Source organism: Colletes gigas, unplaced genomic scaffold (assembly GCF_013123115.1).
Source record: "Colletes gigas isolate AHSC1104 unplaced genomic scaffold, ASM1312311v1 Colletes_gigas_Sc00013, whole genome shotgun sequence".
Taxonomy (NCBI): Eukaryota; Metazoa; Arthropoda; class Insecta; order Hymenoptera; family Colletidae; genus Colletes; species Colletes gigas.
Genome location: NW_025106642.1, coordinates 5,802,865 through 5,820,290, shown reverse-complemented (window position 1 = coordinate 5,820,290; position 17,426 = coordinate 5,802,865). Strand labels below are relative to the sequence as shown.

The following is a 17,426-nucleotide window of genomic DNA, read 5'->3' as shown; positions in this document are numbered from 1 at the left end:
GATTCTCACTGTTTCTTACATTGCTTTTCTAATTTCTTAACCCTAATTTTCACGTTCTTTTATACGTCCATTCTTCCTTATATTTACGAACAAACGTTTTCATCTGTAGATTAGAGAAAAGATGGCGAATGTTATTTTTTGCTTCTATCGCTAACTGTTAATTATATCGAAGGGTTTCGGTAGCAAGCTCACATAAATATATAATACACATATACCTATGTTTTGAACATTCTAAATAAAACCTTGACAAATCGAGAAATTTATTTTCAATCTTCGCTTCTGTCTTTCCTTTTAATTATTTCGTATAATTAAAGGTTTAAACCTACAAGCCTTGAAGTGGCCCCCGTCATAAACCTTAATGATCCAATGTGGCCCGCGTCATAAAAAAGTTACCAACTCCTGCAATAACTTATATAATAATAATATTAATAGGTCTTCGCTACTATATACGTCTAACTCTATATTCGTACGCGTATATGCAAACATACACGTATAGATGGATCATTATTGTACACGTGTATCAATATTTCCTGCCTTTTCTCCCGGTGATAGCTATTGTCATGGTTCTTTTCATCGCTGCTACTGCCATAAGTTTCTATTTTATTCAATTATATCGTATTGTTTACTCGCGTATATTTTCCTCGAATGCAATTAATTTATACAAAAACACGCAAACACTTATGAAACGATCTGATAAAAGTACGAGATACGCCGATGAGAATATAGAAATAACGACCCGAAAACACGACAAACGTTCTCTAGAGTTTCGTTCGAAGCTCACGCTTGCTTACGTTAACAATTATTAAAAAAATTCAGTACATCCGTTGAGTGAACTTATAAGCGAAGAAACTTTCTTCTCGACGCGTTTGCAATTCAATTTTCGGCACGCAGAATGGATCGATTGTAATTTGCTAAAGGGGGATACGATATGCAAGAACTTGTGACAACTTGTATCAACAAAATTTAACGGTTTACACATATTAGCGACGGTGCTGAATGAAATTTTGATGATAAGCTGATTTCTATAAAAATGACACAAAATGGCCACTGTGTGATAGACTAATACGTTTGTGAAATACATAAATCTGAGTTGGCAAAAGCATACGATGCAGTGACTAGAAATAACGACTTCGAAGCCAACAAACGTTGTCTAACATTTTCTCTGAAACTTGTATCCACTTATTACATGTAACAAAACTGAATACTCGTATGGGATTTGTTTAATAATGTTTAAGTATGGAACTTAAAAAGAACTTTCTATCGTTATTTTGCCGTGTACAAATTTTCTTTATGGAATTGGTGTTGCACCATCGATTTTCTATAATCTGTTGAGTTTCTTTACAGACTCAGTATTTGGTCCACGAGCTTTTGATTTTAGTAATGTCTCGAGCACGCTCTGGCAAATTTTATACTAAAGTCTCGTAATATTCTTGCGCGTTAAAATATCACTGTTCTTGCATCCTACGCGACAAGTCAATTAACGACGATGTCGAACGCGTAGCCAATTCTGCAAACTTCTCGCAATATATTTCAGATCACTGTCGCGTTAGAACGTAATATCACATTTTGGTACTGGCATATCCTCAATAGTTTCTCTACAGTTTGTATCTAATTTATCTCTGTACGCTTATTGTTTCATTTTATCATCGATTTCATATAATAGATCAAAAATTGTTTAACACGAGACGAGTGATTTACGTTTCTTCCGACGAAAATTGATTAATTTAAAAAAATTACTTCCTTTAATGCGTCTGTGCATTTCCTACATCATTTTGCAATAATTCTCTAAAATCAGACTTTGTATTATAGAATATTGATTACAAAATCAAGAAATGATTTATAAAACCGATATGTACATAACACTTGCAACATATTTCCGATTTTTTCAACTATTTCAAGAACTGAAACTGATACAACTGTTTTCAACGATTAAAAGTACTTTGATGTCTTTCACTTTGGAAACTGCGACAAACTAGCCTCGATTACGAACGTCAACACTGCACGTTGGCAAAGTTTGTGTTTGTGAGCGTCGATTCGACGAGTTCTCATATGGAGCAAAACTGCTTGCACATAGGAAAATTTATATGGAATAAGATTGATACGATCAAAGATCAAAGATGTCTTATATACACCACTGCATATTTGGTTTTCTTATGTTCTGTAGTTAGACGTTGAATAAAGTGATATTTATTTCGCTGCACGTTGAGAAAAATAGCAGCAACGTTTTACTTAGAAACGTAGAGACTTTCTTCTCGACGCATTCGCGGTTCGATTTTCGACACGCGGCGCGGCCCGATCGGAATCGCGGCGATATCTCGTGCGCGATCGATCGGCGCACGAACTCGGTTATCGAGGCTCGGATCGCCGTTAACGAAGGTTTCACGGTGGATTTTCGAAAAATCGACTCGGACCGCGCGCGCTGCCTCGTTTCCTCGCCCTCTCTCTCTCTCGCCCCGCGCCAGGTTCTCTCTCGCGTCCACCCACACGCGGCAGCGCAACGACGAAACCGGCCGCCGGCTAAGAGAGAGTGTATTTCTCGCTTATTATCCTTTCCTTCGATTTCCTACCGTAAGGAAAAAGAACACGGCTCGGATGGTGGCGTACGTATCGACGATATCGTCGGTGCCCTCGGTGTGACTCACACGCGGCCGTGTTAACGTTGCGCTCCCCCTCGGAGATTTACAGCTCATTACCGATTTCATAGCCCGGAGTCACGAGCGATCGGACGTAACCTCGAAAATCTGGACGACGGCGCGCGTCGTGCCTCCGATCGACGCGCGAAAAACGCGCGGCAAACGAATCTTTGCCACCTCTCGTACTCGTTACCTTTCTTGCCTCCTGGAGCGATCCCGACGACGGATCCTCTTGATCCAACTCGGACGTTTCACAGGTCTACCGTGGACGAACACCGAGTTCGCTCTAAACGAGCACAGACGTAGCTCGAGCGCCGACTATCGAACATCGGCAATCTCGCACGGTTCCGCGAAGCAGATCGATAATAAGAGAGCCGCGTGCCGCGCGGTACACCAACAAAGACCAATATCACGCGGGTCACCAAGGATAAGTCACTGGACCTTAGAGGTGGTCCCGTGGGCGCGCGATATTGCCCCCGCGGTCCTCGGGCGCGTTCGTCACCGGCGACAAACGTAGCATAACACTCGTAGTCCACGCGCGTCTGCACGGCCGACAGCAGGTCCGGCGTCAACCACTCCGCGCTCGTGGAAATGTCAAACGACGACGACGTTGGCTCGGTTCACCGTCGCGCCGGCGGCCGTCGCTCGCGTGGGAGTGTGACATAATACAACGGCCATCCGGGATTTCGAGCCGTGCGTCGATCTAGCCGGTTGTCACGGGTTTCGCGGGTGATTCTCGATCCCGCGTCGATCGAATCCTCTTCCGCTGGCGGCACGACGGACAGCCGGTGTCAACGTGTCGGCTCTTCGGTCCTTTTCCCTCCGTTTGTTGTTTCGATAGCTGACGATGCTCGATAGACACGGGGTAGGTCGGTTATCTAGCGAGATCTCCGTGGTGGTCGGGCGCGTGTGTCCAACTCGGTCGCGGCAGCCGGCACGGCTGACTATCGCGTGTTCCGTGGTGCACGACTCGAGCGCGGACTGAAGTCGAGCACGCCGTGAGGTGAGCGGAGGTGACTTGCGACTCGGCTCGACGCCGCTCGACTCCCCTCGACAGCGCTCGACTCGATTCGGCCCGGGCCGAGCCGGTGGTTCACCAGTGGAGTCCAGTGGCGCCGGCTGGCCTTTCCTACCTTTTCTGCCCGCGGACTCCGCGACTTGCCCCACATTGGCGCCGCTCACACCGATACCAAAACCCCAAAAAGCTCGGACCTGCGATTTTTAACGTTTAAAATAATAGCACCGAGCGCAATAAAACGGACAAATATCCTGGCCTTAACCGTTCCCGGTTGCATGCGTCACGCCTAACGCACGAGTGCCTACCGTGATACGCTCGTGTGCCAGTTTTGATGCACGGTACCTTTTCGGGACGGCTCGCAATCGGTCTGAATTTTTTCTCTTCAGGCTTTCGGTTCAACGCAATTTTTTAACACTTAAAAATGTTCATATACATAATAGTGTCTACTTTAAAGTTTTCGTTCGCATGATCGGAGTTTCTGCCTGGATAAATGAATTTAACCTATACCTATAGCTCATTCATCGAAGCATAGAAGTATCACGATATTTATGAACTTGGAATCTAATTGCGAAAACAATAATTTAGTTAAAAACTAAAAACAACACAGTGTTATAATTTTGTTTATTATTAAAAGAATGAATCATATTCGTTTAAGGATTTTAAAAATGCTAGATCCTACAAATCTTTTTGAAGCGTTTTACTATTGATTTATGAAAAAAAAAAAACGAAAAATAAGTTGTTACAGGCGTGGCGAGCAATTTGATTTGAAAAAAGAGAATTTTATTCGTGTATCTAGAATATCAAAATGTCGCAAATACATGCACCCTTATATTTTTCACGAATTACTTTTCCATTTGAAGTTTGAAGCTTGTCAAACTGAGGAACCAGAACTGTCAAACTAAATAATGATTTACAACTGAATTGTTGCTCGTTAACGTTTTCGATTTCGATTTATCTTTAGTGACTACGTGACTCCTTCGAATCACACATGATTCGATGTTGTTCGATTTCATGTCTTTAGTTTAGGTTTATCTCGGATTGTTTGGGTTATGCGTTGGCGACTTAGCGACGTTAGGGTGGTATATTACACTTTGAAGATTAGATTAAGATTTGTTTATATTACTTGAGATTGATGACTAGATTTGCTTGCATCTGTTACACGAGAATCTCCCCTTAACCATTTGTGGGTCCAATATAATTGATCTATGTAGTATGAAATGATTAAATTTGAAGAAGTTAAGATAAGAATTGGATTTTACACATACACTCCCAGTTAAAACGTTGCTGGACCGATTAAGAAGAGCCATCCAAACGATGCTAAATTTACATCCTCGTAAAGTTCTTGTTCGCGTTTGGTACGATCATCGAAGCATTTTGTATCGTGAATTGAGGCCAAGTAATGAAACTATGACGTTTTATACACAAAGTGAATGGTAGAAGAAGACCTTCCTACGGCCTTACTTTTTTTTTCCAAGTACAACGATGCATCCACAAAATGCAGATGCATTTTTTACGCGAATCGACTCTTTCGAATATTTCGCGTATGAAAGTATCAGGATTTAATGTTAAAAAAATTGAATACTTCGTAAGATATTCTGAGCATTTGCTAAGACCCGTTTTATCAATTCTTTATATTTTGTTGCAGCAGGATCATACATAGTTCAACTATTCTCTCCATTAATCTTGTATTTTAACGTTTAATTAAAATTAAAAATTATTTAGGCTGAGAAATTACAAAACTCAGATAAGTTTGAAAATAAATAATTGGATGAACTATTTTATTAGATGATTAATGATTTATAAAAAATTTCCCATTATTTCATCTTTTACGTGTTGTCGCGTAATTCTACAAAAGGAAGAAGCAACACTTCCGACAGCGTCGAGAAGCCAAAAATAAACGGAACTTATTATTTTGGCCAGCAGTGTATTTTGCAACGCGACCGTTGATCTACTTCCGCGCCGTCGTGAACCGTCTAGCGATTAAAATACACGGTTTTCTTCTTAACATTAAAATATTCAATGCGAAAAAAATCCACGTGTCACAGTGGATTTATTTGAAAGTTAATTTTTCACCCGCGTCTAATCTCGTGCAATCCACGTGCGTCATAGACGACGAGCGTATTGATTAACTACTGTCAGTATTAATCGATCGTGAGCCACGTAGCGAAACAACAAAACGATTCATAAACCTTGAATCAAGATTTTAGATACTTGTAATAATTTTAGAAAATAAATTTGACTAAAATCCAGAGTCACACTGAATTCATAAATATTCACAGCCCTGTTAGTCCTGTTTTGTAACATTGACACAGTCAAAATGACCCATTCGTAATTTCTAATAAAACTTGTAAAAAATTTAGTCGACTGAATTTTTGAAAAATCATAATTTTCACCAAGAGAATAAGTAAACACTTATTTCCACTAGATTATACATTTCTTCGCGTATCTATCGTTTTAATTTCTTTGATAGAAATAAATACACTATAATTGTTGGTAGTTCTAGTGTTAAGTGGATACAAGTTGGTGCAACCAAACGAAAACCAAAATGAAAACCAGTTATTTAAATAGAACAGTATTTACTGTTTAACTATAAACATATTCGCATACTGTATAATATTAAGTGCACGAACGTGTGCGTGTGTGATAATATAAAATCGTAGTTCGATTCGAGTGACTGGTATGCATCATGCTACGTAAATTTCTGGTCGAATAATAGCCGTTCGATATAAAGGAGGTCTAAAAGCCTCTAACGCGCTCCAGGCAGGAGATTGTCCTTTTTGAATTTCCTCGGGGCCCCGTAATGCCGTGTTACATAATTGAAAGCGTAGGAAGCAGATTGATTAACACACACGGGAGGAGAAAGGTCCGCGTTCGTATAGATCGGTGGTGGCTTTTATGCGATTCGCGGCGAAGCGACTCTAGGAGACCACGTGGGTGTCATCGCAAGCGCGCGATAAAAAAAAAAAGAAAAAGAACAATAAAAAAAATCACGGGAGATTATAGACGCTGCAACGTTACAGGCTTCACCGTCTCGGCTTGCAATATACGACCCGTTCCAGCCTCGCCAATATCGCGGAAAGGAAGAACGACGTGACAATAAAACGCGAATTACGATTTCCTCCTCGATCAACTCGTACTAGGACTTTGATCGCGGTCTTTCCTTGCCCATCGCACGACTCACAATTAGTCGGGTTTCCTGGTATCGAAACCCGAATGGTCGCGTCCCTGGGGGAATTCCATTAGGCTACGACTTTGCGGACAATCGAATACAGGTAGATCTCGATCAATACGAGTTCGAATAGCGCGAATTATTAAGCGATATTTTAAGAGGAATATCAAGTACGGGATGAGAACTTGGAATCGAGGATATAAAATAACGATATTTAAGAATTTCTCAATGAAGACATTTCGTATCTTAATGGACAAGAATTAGGACTTTACAGACAATCGAATACAGGTAGATCTCGATCAATACGAGTTCAAATATTACGAATTCTAAAGCGATACCACGTATTTTTACTGGTTCCAACAGTAGTGATTTAGAAGGAAATATTTTAAGAGAAATAACAGATATGGTAAAAGTAACTTGGATTCGAGGACATATAAAATATTTAAGAATTTCTCAAAGAAGACATTTCGTATCTTAATGAACAAGAATTGGAAAACCAATTCGATGGAAGATCGAAGCATGCAAGTTAACAGAGACTCGACCAAAGTATCATACTATGAGTTTATCGTCACATATACGAAGATACGAAGAAGATGCAAGACAAACTCTACGACATTTTCGTTTCCATTGTATCGCGAGTATAAGTTAATAAAACTAAGGATTACGTAGCAAGTGCATTAATGTTCGAGCCCCCCTTGTACGAGGAGGATTTTTTAAAGATTCCGAAGATCTGTAAAAGGCAAGCGACTGTGGTTTTCTCGATCTGTGGCCCCGATCAAGATCACCCGGGGTAATTATAACGCTTTATACATTCCGGCTGTTTCTTGCGTTAACCCACCTGGCTCGCTTTAACGCTCCGTTAACGCTGTACGGTTCGTTACTGAGAACTTTACATCCACGAAAGTAAGAACGGGTCTGGCGCGTTAATTATCGGGAAACACGAGAGCCGCGACAAGCGGCGGCGAATTATAATTCAATTAAAGACTGTGTCACGGAAACGGGGATTCGTTTTTAAGCCCAGCGCGACGTCGAGGCTCGAGTGAAGCGGAACCTTTCCGACAGGGACAACGTCTCCTATTCTTCGGTTGTCGACTTCCTTTCAGCTTGCGCTCCCATTGCCATTGAATCGGAATTCTTCCACAAAGACAATTAAATCGCGAACGAATTTTTACTTTTAACTTTTACTCCACTATCGTATCCGGATCGGAAGAAAGGATAATCTTTTAAAAAGGCCACGAGAAGTTTACAATTTTGAAACATAATAAGTATACGATAAAATAAGACTTCAATTCGATTGGTAGAACCTTTAACCATATTGACAAAAATTAAATAAACTGATAAATTAGAGTCAGATGTACGTTCTTAGTGCTTTTGCAATAGCAACACTGATCAACAGCAAATATTCTCTAGTCGAGCAATCGATTCTCTGTTATGACTCTAATTGGAAAATGAAAGTTAAATTAAAGTATTGAATATTGATTTTTCTAAAACGCAAATTAAAAGTAGAAATTTTGCAACGCTTAAAACGGATCATTTTTCCAAACTTTATCATTTTATATAAATTTAGTACAGATAACAAAATCCATATAATTTCACTAGTTCTGATGACACGTAACAGATTGAAGAAATTTATTTTTGTTCTATCTCGGTGCAAATAAATAGTTTACAAGTTGTTGATCAGTGTAATTAGAGCTCGAGCAAACCAGCGATATAAATGTCGAATAAAATTGAGTCAGTTGATTTGATTTGTTTGTCTTGTCGCTTGAAAATATTTACATTCAGCTTGGACAAACGGAGACTAAGAGTGTTGAACCGTCTCGAAAAGAGTACACGTGTTCTCAAACGATTATAAGTTAACGGTGTCCGGAAATAATAGCGAAAAGCTTATTACTTGCGTAAACACGAGAAACTAATGCATCATCACGGTAAATTAAATCGAAGGTACGGATCGATCGAGAGGAGGCCAGTTATAAAACAGAAGCAAGATCAAAGACAAGTCCTTCATTGTTCGGGAAGAACCGTGACTTTCATCTTAACTTTCATCATCGAAACTTTCTGACAACGTATTATTTGCAGTCCGCGTGGTATCGGCGCGTAATGAAGCGAAAAAAAAAAAGACAAACTCGAGGGAGTTTCGCTTTAACGAACGGGAAGCGGGAACGCAGGAATGTCGGGCATTAAATCGAGCGGAAGGGAATCTTGTCGCGACCCGATTATCATTTCAAAACCGCGTAACTGTTTTCGTATGCATACGGAATGAATGCACGTGTGCGCTCGTCTGATGCGATACAGGGCGATCAGCGTAAAACCGAGCACGGTGGATCAATATTTAAAAGATCCACGTTGATCCACGAGCTGTGTAATATTTTCATACGCGACGTTCGAAAAAGATTCTTTTGCAATATAATAATTCAAAGTTAGTAATTGTAAATTACTGCAAAGTTTCGTACTTTGGATAAGTATGATGGCGGACAGTTGGTACCGGTTACATGGTCCATCATTTGCTTCTATCTTGACGGAATACATTCGTTAATTAATTAAGGTGAAATCTAAACGCGTTAAAACTTAAAATCCACCGGTGATATTCTACCTAGCTAAAGGAATGACCAAATTTAAGATAAGATTAAAATAAGAATGTGAAAAGTTAAATAAAATATCTCGGTAAAATATTAGAAGAATTTTAGAAATAAAAATAAAAATCTTATTCCAATTGATGTCATCAAAATTCATAAAATGGTATGGAAATAAAAACGCAATCATTGAAAGAAAACATTCGCAATAATTAAATAAATCAGGATGGACGGTTGAATTGTGAGTAAATAATCAAATAAAATAAACAGATATTTGTGATAATAATATGAATAATATGTAAGTGCATCATGTAAGATAAGTGGTTGGGCAGGTAAATAAAATTATAAAATGTAAAAGGGGAAGAAAATCGCTTACCATTGTCCAAAAAAGGTAGTTCCAGGGATGCTCCATATCATCCTTGAGTGACTCCATTTATACCACTTTGAAGGATGACGAGAAGGTAGAGAGACAAAATGTGAATGTTGACAGTTCGTTTGGCTCTTCATCTATAGAGGAATTATTCGATTGGTCCTGTCTCTTGGCCATTTCTGGATCTTCGCTGGACCTCCGCTATCTTGGTGTCAACTGTTGATCATTGAATAAACAAGGGTTGAAATAATCATTTAAACCCGCCATGAATTAAAGCTACCTTTTTACAAGTATTCCTTTAAAATTTGTATTTTATTGTAAAACATGTATTTCAATAAAAAAAACTAGGAAATAAAATAATAAATATCTTATTGTACCGATTATCAGACGTGTACGTGGAAGTTTGACACTAATTGAAATTTTCATTTCTTTTATATGTAATAAACGCAAAAATACGCTTTCTTTAGTCCTATTTCAATCCTCTGACCCCTGTTAGGTTCATAGATCTAGCCAGATATATCATCCCTGCGCAATACTTCTACCCTGATCGTTTCGAGCGAAAGGAACGGACCCTGATATTCATTGACGGTTCATTTAAATAACTGTGTCATGATTCTACGTTCAGTAAACGAAAACAGCGTTCGCGAAGCGGGTCGAAATGCAACAATAAACGGAAGAAGGACGACATTCAAAGAACCGTAAAGTAAACCGAGAAAAACATCATGCTCGGCCGGCTTTCGTTCACCTGCTCGTACGCGCACGAAACAACGTAAGCGCATTGTGCTCGTTAATGCGTTAGGAAGCGACTAATGTCTCTCTATGGATATAAATATTTATACGGCTCAGACGGCCCGTGATAAAAAACGAAGCGACAGCAGCCCGCAACGCCGCGGAGATCCCGCGAAAATGAGCATCCTGGAAAAAAAACGATTACTCACGCCGACCGCGCGGAGAAAACGCTTATCGATGAAATCAACATACCCGCTGGCTCGTGATTTATCACGCGACAACTGACAAGTCAATTCCGTTTTCTTGAAAAGTTTGCAATAAACGCGCCGTTCCAAGGCGAGCCCGTTCACGCTTGAAAGGAAACCTTTGTCTCGGTACCAAGTTTTTTGCAAAAAAAACAGTACCCGATCATACGTTGACGGTAAAATACGCTGTCGTCGATTTTCATTCGTGATCGAATAGGAAATTCCACGGAAAAGCAACGTTACTTTCGTCCCAGAGCGGCGGAAATCTTTTCTCTAAATCTTCGCTGCCGACTTGGATAATTTAGTCGCAAGTTTAGGGGGACTTCTATATTGTTTTTTAATAGTCTTCGTTGAGGACTTCTAATTTACTGGGAAACTGTTGGTGTAATTCATTAAAACAACAATCAGGCGAACGAAATCATTAGTTTACGAATGAATCGAATTGTATTAGTTATTTTGACTAAAATTTGCCCAACTCCTGTGATCTAGGGACTAGGACTAGATCTCGGTTAGGGCTCGAAATAATTTAATATTTTGTTATTTTAATACAGTAAATTGCGAGCAACTTGTACCACTTTCAATAACAATATTAAATTTATATTTCAATTGAAGTTGTATAGCATTTTTTAATATAAAAATAATAATTAAAACGAAGACACTTAAGTACAGGAATAAAAGTAAATTATATAATAACAACAAACTTATTCATATTTTAATCTCATTTCTCTTTTACACTTAGCACAGTTGTACGAAATATGATTTACCTAAAACTAATTTGATTCTCTGCTTTGATAGCCATGATATTAAATAATACTCACGCTTCGATTTATTAGTTCAAGAAACACAAACCAATCGCTCGAAGCTTACAAAAGAAAACTAAACGAAACGAGTAAAATGACTTCCCATCGCTTCATCTGTGCAATAACACCGTTACCTTGTTTATGACGTGTTTTTAAGGCATTAGCTATTATCCGGTGTAAAGACTTTAAGGGCCGACCACACTAAACTAAACACATTATATTAAGGTCGTAATAATCAATAATCAATGCGAATAGAAAGTTGTTTCAATTGTGATTATTACGAATAGACTTATTCCATTTGAGAGATAAAATATTCTTGCGACAACATTTTACAGTTAAAGTTCTTTTGACTCATTTCTGAGGATATTCTACACCACTGAATGTTTGGGAAAAAGCTCGTAAAAAGCAAAATAAGAATGATATTTATAAAATTCAAAAAGGAACATATTACGAAAGAAGAATAAAGTAATGCCAATTGTATTTCAATATTTGAAGAAAATCATACGAATAACATAAATGTGAAACATTATGAAAAACATAAAAATTAATTTCTCTTTTACGGATGATATTTGCAAATAAGAAAGGTCATTGTTTGATCACAGCTTTATATGGACCACGTAGTATGAAGTATTGCATTTTCAATAATTTCTAACAAAATAACTGATGTTGGACCACGAAACTAAAGAATAATTACCACCCTGTTGAGTTTCTATACTATCCCTAGTACAGCTAAAGTTAAATCAATAAACAATTTTGTCAATATTTAAATTTATTTTGATATATTCGGTACTAAAATGGTTAACACGTTGACTGTCAGTCTAAAATCCTAAAATTGTTTACAACACCAGAACTTTGATTTCAGTCAATTGTAAACTACGCAACTTGGAAGTCGTCCTAGTAGTTACTCATTAAAATTTCTGAAGCCTATTCAAATTTATTTTCTTATCATCTCAACTTGAGAATTAATTGTTTTAGTTCCACTGTTAAAAGTTCTGTTATCTATACATGATGGCAGCCAATGTGTTAACCCTTTGCACACCTATGTCGAGTGTGACTCGACATTAATTTTTATCTCAGGAGATATCATACACTTGAAAATTAAAAACTACAACAATAATGTAAATAAAACAGATATTCAATAGAATTTGTTTAAATTAGTCCTACTTTTTAGCTAACGTAAATTTCAAATAAAACACTTAAAAGCGTTGGAAGCTGCTGGTAAGAAAATTCAAATATAATTCGGAGCGCAAGGGGTTAAACAATATCGTTCGATGCCTAAAATAAGAATTTAGCCGGTCGGTGGTGACCGGTAGCCGATGTACGCGTAAACGGCGAGGCAAGAAAAGCCCGCGATCGGGTGGCGGCGGCAAAGCACCGGGCCGGGCGTCCCGGGTTCTCGAGCGAGTGTGCGTGAACGTGTACGTAGAGAGCGTGCGCGCGAGAGATTAGGCCCCGCGAGGCTGAGAGGGAACCAGCGTCCCCCCGAGAGAAGGAGAAGAGCGCAGGTTATACGGTACCTACGCAGGAAAGGTAAGAAAATCTCTCTCGACGAGCGGATTCGAGGCCTAAAAGCGAGGAAGAGCGAGGAGGACGGAGAGGCGGCTGGCTCATAGAAGGTGCGGCGGATCGAACGACGGGGAGGGGGGAGGGACGCGAGGCAGCGAAGGACCGCGCGACAGAGAGGGGAAAAACGCGTGGAAAAAAGAGAAACGTAAGGACGAGGGGATGGAAAGATGCAAGGGGGGAAGGAAGAGAGAGTAGCCGCGAGAGAGGGATATGGTACAGCGAGTGGCGTGCATTCTCGCGCGCACGCTGCCTCCCCTCTAACGCGGAACGCTCGCGTGCACGTGCAGCACGGGTAACGCGCACGTGTGCGTGTACAAAGTAGGTCCACGAGGAGCCGCGGAGAGACCGGCCGAATGAATATCGCCGTCCCCTCGCGGCCGGTGCGACCAATCCGCGCGTAGCGCGAGCTGCGTGAAGGCGGAACGCGGCCTCTTCGCGGTATATCTGCGTATTTATTATTCAGTTTGCAAATACGTGGCAAAAATGATCTCTCTCCGGCGCAGCACGGCGGCTGGATGCGCCCTCGCCCGGTGCGGAAAGTGGCCACGGCACGGTCGGCGGAGGTGGAGCCAGGAAGGTAGGGAGCCCGGGTACCAAGACGAGATATCGGCCGTTAATTTGTTAGAAACGCCACCAGCCACGGCCGATTGCACCGTCCGCGGCTACGCGATCTCGCGTCCTCGTGTGGGTAACCCCGGGGACCAAGCCGTTCACCGCGCTCGCTACTTCCGACCAAATAGGAGAAGACATTTTCTAATAGCTACTTATGGGAACGACAAAATGTCCAACCGACCGGTTGTTTCGCGAGGCTCGATATCACCGTTTTGTTTACACCGGTTCCAACAATTCCAATCCCTGGGTAGTCAAAGTTCGATGGATCCGGAGGCCCGACGGACGCTAAACAAACGCGTATGGCGTAGGGGGAGTTCCCCTAGTAGAGGACACTTGAGGATTTTTTTAACTCTATAAGTGGATTATTGGGGCCGCTTCGACACTCCGCAAGTTTAAACTAATAATTGTTTGATACATGTCAATGTAATTCTTTGAAAATTTATGCAATCCTCCATTGGCTCATTATTTTTTGAATGGTTCATTTCCATTTACTAATTTGGTAATAATCAACATTAAGTAAAATAGTTCAATTGTTGAACTTACATTTCGCTTACTGAATGGCTAGTTCTGGCTGTTTGACTCTTAGTAACGAGGTCTGTTCTTCGTCACACAGTTCTAATGTAAGCAGATATCTGAATAAATTAATATAAACTCTTGACGCAGATTTACTTGTCAAAAGACTGCTCACGAAGATTGACGGGCTTGAAATATATTGCAAAGGACAAAATACTTCGTACAACTTCCTATACATATAATAAATAATCAACTTTAGTTTCCAATTTGTTAATTGAGGCTTCGTTAAAAAGTTATTAACGCCTAAAGTTCCATACTGACCAGAAAATTTTCCGGCGAAATTAAAAAATTTCAAATCATTCCAAAAAAATTATTTTCGGTTGCGGGGGTCAATTACAATCACTTTTGGTGAATACACATATCCCCGAATTCCTATCCACTTTCGAGAAAAAAATTCAGTAGGTGCCTAAATTTTTCAGCGAAATTGAATAGTCTGAAATCATTGTGGAAAAATTATTTTCGATTGCGGGGGTCAATTACGATCATTTTTGGTGGATAGACATAGACCCGAAATCCTACGCACTTTGGAGAAAAAAATTCGTGTAGGTGGACAAATTTTATTAATAATTTTACGAATTAATATTCTTGATTTTCGTCTTATTTTAGCCTCTAGAATCTCTCATTAAAGTTTTTTCCAGGTGGCCAAACACAACATCTAGTGTCATCCAATGACTCTGTATACAATAAGTTTAAAACTATCGATTATGAGCAGTTAGAACAAAGCAAGCAAGTATACTGCACATGAGTCTTAAAACAAATATTATTTTCTATCGCTATTGTTAATAAACGTCTAAAAGTAAAGTTTCACTCGATCCAAAACCTCAACAACAGGGATGAAAAATTAACAACTCTATTTCGCTTCAAACGATAGGAGAAGCGTTCCCTTCTTTTATAATTTGTTATAACTTTATTTAATTTAAATATAATAGTCCCTACACTATTGCGTATCTCTTCGCGCAATGTAGTAATATCGTCATTAAAAGTTCTTGTCGTTAGATTGAACTCAAATACCTAATGTTTCTATAGTAGGTCGAAACTTTCTCGGAAACGTCGGTAAGTGGCTATTTGCACAAACCTTTTCTCGCAGTTTTAATAAGCAAGTATTCCTTTATATAGAAATCAATCGCCACATTTAATCGGGTCGACGCCAGAGTTGCTGAATAACTTTATTTATGAGTCTATCGGCAATCTGAAACGTTAATGCCAGTTGTTGGGCAACGAGTCGTTCTCAACATTCAGGAAAGTTAAATACCTGATACAATATTTTGTTAAACTAACGACAAATCAAGGAATACAAACAAAATATAAACTGTTTCTTGTTGTTTTATAATTGAGTGTTTTTTAAATATTCAGAAACATCTTTAAGCTTATATTTCTGTCTCTGATACCTTCGGGTATTTTTGACATCTTTGAAATTGAAAAGGGTTTGATAAAATCTCCAAGTTTCTCGATGCAGTATCGATTGTTATCGTTTTCATGTTACACAAATGTGTATACGTCTGTATAGGATGCTGTTAACAATTTTCGACGCCTTATTTCACGTCTAATGATTTTGTTTCCCAATGTATACACGATTGAGCAAACAAAGAAATATACATGCTTGCCGTTCGTGCGTTACGACCCGAAGAAACGCTGTGAGATACTCGCCACGAAGTTCGAAGCGGTTTCGATGAAGACATCAATGCGAATTTTTTTAGAAGCCTTATCCAAGACAATGGAGAGTGAGGCTCCGATAGTCCAACAACAACGGGACTCGAGCAGTAGCGGATTATTCCGCGACTCTGAAGCATGTGGAACAACGCTCCTGGAAACAATTCCAGACGCTCCGTTAGGACCTTAACTCGCATTCGAATGCGATCAATGTGCAAATTAAAATAGAAAACCCTGTGAAACTGATGCTTTCGAGCAATGTTTCTTATAACGCGAACGATCGAATTGAAATTACAACGAATGCAAAACACAATGGTAGAAATTGGCCAATGTTGAACCTGATTCGCAACGAAAGTTTTCTATGTTCGTATTGGTAAAAGTCGTGCGCTATTTTATGTTTTTTTCGTTCATCTTTTCCTCGGAACGAATTGAGTTGATTCGTCTGAAATGTATAATAGTTTCGATAAAATGGTGCCACGTACGACGCTTCTGCTGAAATCTGCTTTATGAAAATCGAAATTCGACGATTCGATTGCTTCGAGAAACGCAGCTGTTAGACTTTTAACAAACTGTTGAGATACAGATTTATGTACCAGAGTCAACGATCATTTAAATAATGTATAAAATATAGTGTCATCGAACATACACCGAAATAAAATAATAAGTACCAAATAAAAAAAATTTCAGATAATCGTCAGTCTTCATTCTATTTTATTTTATTTTCAAAGCAGAGTGAAATTGTATGCATTACGATAGAAGAATTCAAGATGGCCTTCGAGTCTCGATAAGAAACCCCCTCCTCGATATCCTACCATTCGTTTGAAATATTTTTCCACGCGATAAACAGTTTTCGCGTAACTTAGCTGTCAGATCTGTATAGGCATCAATGCGATATAGATTATTATCGGAAAAGTAAATAAATCTTTGTTACGAGGAACGTGAAACGCGCGACAGAAGTTAGCCGCGGGGCACGCTTCGTTGAAATTACTCTCTCGCGCGAATTTTTCTATGAACGTTACCAAAGACAACATATTCCGACATTGTCCGTTAACGCAGCGTGTCTAGTACGATGGCATTGTATTCCAACGTAATAGATTCACGATCGGTAGATAATCAAACGAACTGTAAAAACGAGTCGGTTATATTCCTTGCACGAATCCGATGTTGATAAGCCACAGACGAGCGATTCATTTCCCTAATATGTCTACGAGTCGAATGACAATTGGGAATACCGTTCGCGATCTTGCCTCACTGGTTCGTGGTAGACGATGCGCGGTGTTCGAAGGCCCGTCATCGACGATCGGAAGAACCCAATGACGAATTCGTGAAAGATAGATTCTACGGTCAGGGACGAAATTGAGTGGACTGACGTAAGAATACAGTAAATCAAGAATTGTTTCTTTTATTATTTTAATAAATGATATTTAAATATTTAAGCTGCCCCCTCTTTACGGCAAACTAGGAGAAAATTAAGTAAATATTTGCTAAAAA

The 17,426-nt window shown here is 39.5% G+C and overlaps 1 protein-coding gene and 1 pseudogene across 1 annotated transcript in view; both read right to left on the bottom strand.

The window, feature by feature from the left end:
• The window catches only part of LOC122399523 (putative transcription factor SOX-15), a 71,214-nt gene extending 67,607 nt beyond the window's left edge, over window positions 1–3,607 (bottom strand). The window contains exon 1 of the mRNA XM_043400261.1: window positions 2,827–3,607. The gene's annotated coding sequence lies outside the window, so the exon portion shown is untranslated. The remainder of the gene's footprint in view (window positions 1–2,826) is intronic.
• Window positions 3,608–13,141: 9,534 nt separating this feature from the next.
• LOC122399489 lies at window positions 13,142–13,850 on the bottom strand (annotated as a pseudogene).
• Window positions 13,851–17,426: the final 3,576 nt, after the last annotated feature.